General features: G+C 37.2%; 1 long non-coding RNA gene across 6 annotated transcripts in view; it reads left to right on the forward strand.

Moving 5' to 3' along the window:
- Window positions 1–7,789, forward strand: part of LOC138143644 (uncharacterized) — a 34,789-nt gene extending 27,000 nt beyond the window's left edge. For all 6 annotated transcript variants that reach the window (XR_011163767.1, XR_011163771.1, XR_011163766.1 and 3 more), the window contains one exon: window positions 7,520–7,789. This is a non-coding gene — a long non-coding RNA (uncharacterized lncRNA). The remainder of the gene's footprint in view (window positions 1–7,519) is intronic.
- Window positions 7,790–8,238: the final 449 nt, after the last annotated feature.

An 8,238-nucleotide genomic window follows, 5' to 3' on the forward strand; every position in this document is an offset into this window, starting at 1 on the left:
GATAGATAGATAGATAGATAGATAGATAGATAGATAGATAGATAGATAGATAGATAGATAGATAGATAGATAGATAGATAGATAGAAATCAAGACAACACAACATGGCAACAAAACACAAGTTTAATACATTGAATTTGTATTAGTTCAAGCGAATGCACACAGTCTTTCTTCTAGAAAAGAATAAATTAGAGAAGTATGCGGTTGTTTTTCATCAGTCTCTGGGATTGTTTTACTTTAACAGAATATACTTTGTTTTTGATTTGTAAGTTTGTTTATATTTGTCCCTCCAAAAGGCAGAGAGAGAGACAGAGACAGAGACAGAGACACAGAGAGACAGAGAGAGAGAGAGACAGAGAGAGAGAGAGACAGAGAGAGACAGAGACAGAGAGACAGAGACAGAGACAGAGAGACAGAGACAGAGACAGAGAGAGACAGAGAGAGAGAGAGAGACAGAGAGAGACAGAGAGATTATTCTGAATTACCAACAATAAACAAAATGGGAATCAAAACAATTCTGAGGTTTCATCTCACATTCTGCAAATTGATAAAGAGAACAAAAGATAGGAATAGTCAGTGTTGGAGAGACTGTGGACAGACAAGCATACTAATAGACTAAGCTGGGAATTGTTCCCTCAATAGAAACCCCTCTAGAAAACAATATGAAATAATGCTAAGGAAAAGATAAAAAGTCCTAGCCTTTGACCTGGATTTCCCTTAGCATATACCCTAAGGATGTCAATAGTAGAAAGTTTCCAGATACACTAAAATATTTATAGCCACACTTTGCATAGGAGTGAAGAACTTGGGGGGGAGGGGGAAGGAGATGCTTATTAAGTGAAGAATGGCTAAATGAATTATGGTATATGAATGTGAAAAGGGCAGCAAGGTAGTTCAGGGAATGGAACACCAGACCTGGAATCAGGGAGACTCAACTCTGTGTGTTCAAATCTGACATCAGACACCTACTAGCTGTGTGACCCTGGGCAGGTCACTTAACTCCATTTGTCTCAGTTTTTTCATCTGTACAATGATCTGGAGAAGGAAATGGCAAACCCCTTTAATTTCTTTGCCAAGAAAACCTCAAGTGGGGTCACAAAGAATCAAACAACAATATGAATGTGATAGGATATTATATCTTAAGAAACAATAAACATGTAGAATTCAGAGCAGCAAAGGAAGATTTATTTGAATTGATACAGAGTAAACAGACCATGAATACAAAATGCACAAATTACAACAATAATAGAAATGGAAAGAACAATAATAAATGAAAACAAAATTGAATGCTATGTAATTATAATGACCATGATTGGCACCAAAGAAAAGCTAGAAAAATGCACTTCTGCCCTTTTAGAGATGGGGGATTACAGCTGTGGTAAAAAAGATAAACTGTCTGATTTGGTTGATACTTTTAGTTAGTTTTACTGAAATGCTTTTTTCTCTTTCTTTTTAATTCTTCATTATAAGGGATGACTCCCTGGAAGGGGAGAAGAGGATTGATACATTAGCAAATGAAAGTTATATAAGAACAAAATACATCAATAAACTTTTTTTTAAAGCTCATAGCACAATTTGAAACATGAATATAGTCTTCCAAAAACAGATATCAGTCTCACAAATCCTGTGTTTCATTACAACAGAATGTATCTGTATTTCTCTATGATAAATCACAAAGTGATTTCAGTCTATCTTCTCATACCAAAAAAAAAAAATACGAGAAAAAAATTGAATTTTTTTTTATAACTCCCACATTAACTGAAAGAACATTCAATCATGATTTATGCAATTGTTGCAAATGTGTGGCTGGTCACACCAATAATCTACTAGTTGTTCAACATCTTCCAAAAGCAATTTGGTTTGAATCATTGAAGTTAGTATTCAAGTTATAGGCAGACAATTTTACCAACAAGTCTGAGTCATCTAAACTAATAGAAAGTATATTCTGATAATTGGTTACTTGTCTCACCTGGCAGGACACCAAGTTCAAGAATTTGACTATTAGCTCCATGAAAATATCCATGAAAATAGAAACAACTTTTTCTTTTCTTTCTTCCTTCCCTCCTTCCTTCCTCCCTTTCACTTTTCTTCTTTCCTTCCTTCTTTCCTTCCTTCCTTCCTTCCTTCCTTCCTTCCTTCCTTCCTTCCTTCCTTCCTTCCTTCCTTCCTTCCTTCCTTCCTTCCTTCTTCCTTCCTTCCTTCCTTCTTTACTTCCTTTCCTTTGTAGTTAACAGAAACAATCCTTATGACTAGACACCACATTCTTTCATTTCCTGTGGCAAAATCTTTTGAACCTGCTTCAAAATGGCTTCTACTTTTGTTTCTGCTGATGAAAATTTAGCTTCAAATAATTCAGAAATTAGCTCTGAGGTATAGTCTAAAGATCTGGAATTGGAATTGTCTTTGACAGTGTAATTGACAGTGTAATCATCAATTACAACTTTTTTTGTCACAAGTTACATTTTAACAGAACAAGTTTTTATAGTCTTCAGCACAACACTAGAAACTTCAGACCTAGCTAACTGAGATTTCTTTGGCTGAATATGTGAAGTGATGTCAGATTGGCCACCAAAAATAGCATTTATCTCACTACAGCACTGGATATAAAATATTGTTTATAGATTGTTTCATTTCTTTCCTTTTTTTAAGGTCATTTCCTTGGTATGGTTAATTCCCAGTGTGAAAACTGCCACAATTGAGGCAGGCAACAACTAGTTTGTAACAGAGCCAGAGATTTGCCTGGGTTATAGAGAGGCTAAATAACTTACTGATGGTTATATGGTTAGTAAGTGTCTGAGACAAGCCTTGAACTCTGATCTTTGTTCTCAAGCTGGCACACTATTCACTGTGCCATGCTGTATCTCTTCTTTAAAATACCTAACTACATTAAAAAAAAAAACCTATAAAGAAATTCCCTTTCAGATCTATGAATAGTGGTAGAGTTCATGAGAAGGCAATTTGGTAGCTCAATGGATAGAGTGCTAGGCCTGGAGTCAGGGAGACCTGAGTTCAAATCCGGTCTCAGACACTTATTAGGTATGTGGTCCTGGGCAAGTCACTTAACTTCTGTTTGCCTTAATCCACTGGAGAAGAAAATGGCAAACAACTCTAGTATCTTTGCCAAGAAAACCCAGAGACAGTATGATTTATGAGGTCACAAAGGACAGACAGAACAGAACAACAACAAGAGAGTTCATGAGCAAACAAGGCATAGAAATGATTATAAAAGAAAAGATGAAAAGTTTTGATTATATAAAATTCAAAAGGTTTTTGCACAAATAAAACTAATGCAGTTAAAATTAAAAGGAAAATGGGTAACTAAGGAAAAAATCTTTGGATAATTTCTCTGATAAAAGTCTTATATCCAAAATACATGTTATACTCACTTAAGTTGATAAGACTAAGAATCACTCCCCAATAGATAAATGGTCAAAGATATGAACAAGTGGTTCTGAAAGGAAGAAATCCAAGCTATCAATGACCATATTAAAGATGCTCCAAATCACTAATAATTAGGGAAATACAAATTAAAACAAATCTGGAGTTCCATCTCACAGTCATCATATTGGAAAGATGACCCCAGAAAAGGGAAATGACATCCCCAATAGCATTGATACAAAAGAAGACAGATCAGGGTGTATGCAAACTCTTGGACTTTGAACAAGAAGACTAAAGTAGAAATCCAGGAATCCAAGAAGCCCTGAACTATTGCTTCCTAGACAGTATTGGATGGCTAGATTTTATTTTGGGTTTATGCAGTGGCTACCACCAGATTCTGATGGTAGCACTTCACATGCCACCTGGCACATAGTAGGTGCTTAGTATTTATTGACTGACTGAAAAAGAGAAAATAGCATTCATCTGCTCAGCAGGCTTTTTCTAGTTTATGCATATGCCTCCAGACATCTCAGGAGTGTGTGCTATTTTTCAACAGCTTATAGAGAAGGGAGTTGGCAAAGTGAACCCCATGGAAGTACTGCTATACTTTGAAGACAAATTGCCTTTGCACAGAGCACAGATTAAAACAAGGAAATAGATATAAAAGTATTAGAGCATTTAGAAGAAGCTGTTCTGATGCTATCATTTGGCAATGCCAGTTTTGCGGGCTCTTTCAAGTCTGGGGACCACATATTTATGTCAGCAAGCAGTTGCTGTTGTTGTTTATCCTTCATTCTCCAAGATGACCCTGATGTCAGGGAGTGACACTGACCTGCAAGTGAATCGGATTTAAGTGAGGGAGGAGTAAGCACTGATCCAAAGATCAACACACTCCTCTGCCGGTCATGTTCAAAGCACCCAGAAGAATTAAGGACTTCTCTAGAATTGAGCACTTACCACCACAAACTTGTGAAGAGCTTTGCTGCTCTTACTAAGTCTCTCAATGATCTCACTCAAGAATAGAAAATTGTTTTAAAAGGTGGCTAGATGACTCAGTGACTAGAGCACCAGCCCCAGAATCAGGAGGATGTGAGTTCAAATCTGACCTCAGACACTTAACAGTTACTAGCCATGTGACCTTGGTCAAGTCACTTAACCCCAATTGCCCTGCCTTCCCCCCTCCAAAAAGCAAAAAAGAAAAAGAAAATTAGAAAGAACCAAAAGCAGAAGGACAAAAAAAAAGTCAGCTTCACTCAAACCCATAAAATCCATTTGGAAACCATTGTGATGGGAAGAAACTTTTGAAGATTTGACCAACTGTCCCACACATGCAGCAGTGTTGCCCCATGCAGACCTGAGCCTACTCCTGGTGCTAACTTAGAAGTCTAGGGAGCAATTTGGTATCAAGAGAATGATGGTCATCAAAAACCTTTTGCATTTACCAGTGGAGAATTTACCGCCAATGAGCCTCAGTATCCCCTGCACAAACTAGAGTTATATACCATATCTTAGAATCATAGATTTAGAGATAAAAAAGGAGAGTTTAAAATTGTCTAGTTTAATCTCTTCATTTTACAGTTAAAGAAACTAGGCAAGAAAGGCTGTGAGTTGTTTGAGGTTTCATAGTAAGTGACAAAACTTCCCCAAGTAGCAGATCTATCCTTTCCCTGTTTTTCCTTTTTGTGCCAAACCTAGCTTTAACACACACACACACACACACACACACACACACACACCTTTTTTATAAATAGTTCATGATCAGAAAAGTCTCTTCCTTTGACCTAGGAATGGGATAGTCCCCTATCTTGTTTCCTTAGTAACAGGCTCTCAGTTATCCCAGAAGAATAAAATGATTATAAGATGGCAAGTTCTATTCTACAATTATTTTTCAAAATGAAAAACATAGTCTTCTTTGGAGAGGAAACATAATATGCAAAGAAAACAGAAGACAGAAGTGCCTCTCTCTGTCTCTGTCTCTGTCTCTCTGTCTCTGTCTCTCTGTCTCTGTCTCTCTGTCTCTGTCTCTCTCTCTGTCTCTCTCTGTCTCTGTCTCTCTCTCTCTCTCTCTCTCTCTCTCTCTCTCTCTCTCTCTCTCTCACACACACACACACACACATTAATATGTCACTACAAAACCAGGTGTTTCCAAATTCACCCAGGTGGGGTCCTCAGGGACCTAATTTTCCTGCTCCCACCATGACTGCTCCCATTTTGCTTCAGAAGGAGTGCTTTGGGCTGTTGGCCCACTGGGATTATAATGTAAATGATATCTACACTGGGCAGTAGGACCAGGACTGGGTATCTATTTCCTCTGAACTTAATTTATAGTAGTATATTATCTACCTAGCAAGGCCATCAGGACATCATTTATCATATTTATAAATAGATTAAGCATCTGTGTATGTCAGGCATTCTTCAGAGTGGAAAATGCAATCATAAAATAAGAAGGGAAAGAATTATTTGGATTTGTCTTTTTCAGGTATTTGGTTTACATAATATGAAAGTGCATTTTCAGATGCACTTTGGAGGGGAATTAAAATTTTGCGGTTTCGTGATGTCAGTTTCTTTGAGGAGTCAGTCAGCCAGCAACACTGAATGACAGTGTTTAAACCATTTGAATAGACACTATACTGAGGGAGTTTAGGTACTAAAGAAAAAAAGATTTGACTTTAACTTTAGGGGGGCATAGAAAATTTGGGGGTTATGTATAAGCATCCCTAAAAAGAAATTTCTTCTATGCTCCAGCCTTCACAGTGATGTCTGTTTTGCTCCTTAGCAACATTCAACTTTGGCAATGGAGAGGGGTGGAATGTCAAAATCTTAAGAGTCAAAATGTAAAACATTTTTGAAAAAAAAAAACCCACAAATCCATTAAAACACTAAAGCACATATACTGCATTTAAAGTACAACAAGGAAAACTCAAAACCTTGCAGAACGGAATTTGCAAACTAAAAATAAATACATTTTATTTAAACATTAAAAATATCATATTTTGAAGAAAAAGTACAACAAGGACTTATTCTCCAATAAATAAGCAATCAAAAGAGAAAAATAGTTTTTTGAAAGAGTTACAAACTATCAATGACCATATTTTTAAATGCTCCAAATCACTTATAGTAAGAAGAATAAATCAGAACAACTCTGAGGCTTCACATTATATTTAATAAATTGGCAAAGATGATGATGATGAAAGTTTGAAAGAGTTGATAATGCAGGGTTTATTACAAGACAGGCATCCTAATACAAGATTCATGGAAGCTGGGAATTGGCTCAACTATTTTGGGAAAAAAATTTGGAATTGTATGAGTAAAGTGACTGAATTATTCATGCCCTTTGACCTGGTGATTCCACTATGCTTCCAAGGTGGTCAATGACAGAGAGAAATGTCCCATAAATGTTCATAGTAGTATTTTCTGTGGTAGTAAAGAACTAGAAACAAAGTGATTGTCAATTGAATGGATGATGGTCCAATGAAGTATGGCATAGGAATGAGATTGAATATTATTGTGCAGCAAAAAAATTATAAATATGAAGAATTCAGAGAAATAATGAAAGACTTTGATGTACCATTATATAATGAAAGAAGGAGAACTAGGAGAAAACCATATACAATGATGGTGGTGTGATGGCAAGAGGTAACAATAAAACCTTTTTAAATAAAAAAAAGAAAAGGAGGATGGCCAATGGAGGTTTGGTTCTCGGAGCATGTACTGGTTTGCTGTAACTGTTTCCTGTCTGCTTAAAAGAAAAATATTTTGGGGCGGCCAGGTGGCTCAGCGAGTAAAGAGCACTGGCTCCAGTGTCGGGATGACCTGGGGATCAAATCCGGGCTCAGATACTCAGCACCACACCCAGAAATAACTGGCCATGTAACCTTGAGCAAGTTACTTAACCCCAATTGCTTTAAAAAAAAATTTAATTGTCTGTGAGTTTCAGAATTAAGTGTGTGTATAAAAGCCTCCAGCATCGGAACTCAACCTCTCTCTCTTTCCATATGTTGAGTAAGACAACAACTGTTGTAAACCTCTGGGTGGAGAAATAGCTAGTGTCAGTAGCATACCCTTCACCAGGCTGACACGGGGCCTTGAACACTTGGTACTATTTCTTTTGTTCTTTTGTGTTTCTTCTTTCCTGTTCTCAGATAAATGAAATTTTGGAGGTGGAACATACCAAACTATGATCCTGTGAGCTTCAAAAAGTCAGAAGAGTCAACAGAGGTCCAGGAGCCAAGCCTAGAAGGGAGCTCACCTTGAGAAGCAATGACAGCCCAGCGGTATATCAACCCAGCAGCCAAGACATCTACCACATCCTAGAAGCAAGAAAGGGATTCATCAATCAGCTATTCCACACCCAGAAGTGAACTTGGTGATAGAAATATTTTGCAATCACTACTTCAAAAGTTTGAAACTACTTTCCCCAAGGGGCTAAGGGATGTGTAGATGGGAGAGGTCACCCCTGGTTTCAAAGGTGGTTTTATTTTGGTTCTTGCTATATCTTTTCAGTGTATGTATGTATGTATCCCTTTGTAAAAGCTAATTGATGTTAGTTATCAGTGATATCAAGGAGATATTAATGGTTGAAATGATACCGAGGCACTAATAACTAATAATATTGAGGAGAATACACTGGATGAGGGGGAGAATGAAAGTTGAACAGCAAATAGCTTTTTCCAGATCCTCTCTTTAAGGAGGGCACCCAGCACATCCCTCGAATCATTTCCGATGGCTACACTCCCCTAGGCTTCATCATGTCCTTGTCCTGGGGCACCTTTCCCTTCTCAGCTTTTAAACTTCTTTTTATGTGTTGTTTTATCCCCATTAGATTGTGAGCTCATTGAGAGTAGGGATTGTCTATCTTTCT

The sequence above is a fragment of the Petaurus breviceps genome, unplaced genomic scaffold (genome assembly GCF_028583685.1).
Source record: "Petaurus breviceps papuanus isolate PSGF00001 unplaced genomic scaffold, PetGlider_PUasm1.0 90650, whole genome shotgun sequence".
In the NCBI taxonomy this organism is placed as follows: Eukaryota; Metazoa; Chordata; class Mammalia; order Diprotodontia; family Petauridae; genus Petaurus; species Petaurus breviceps.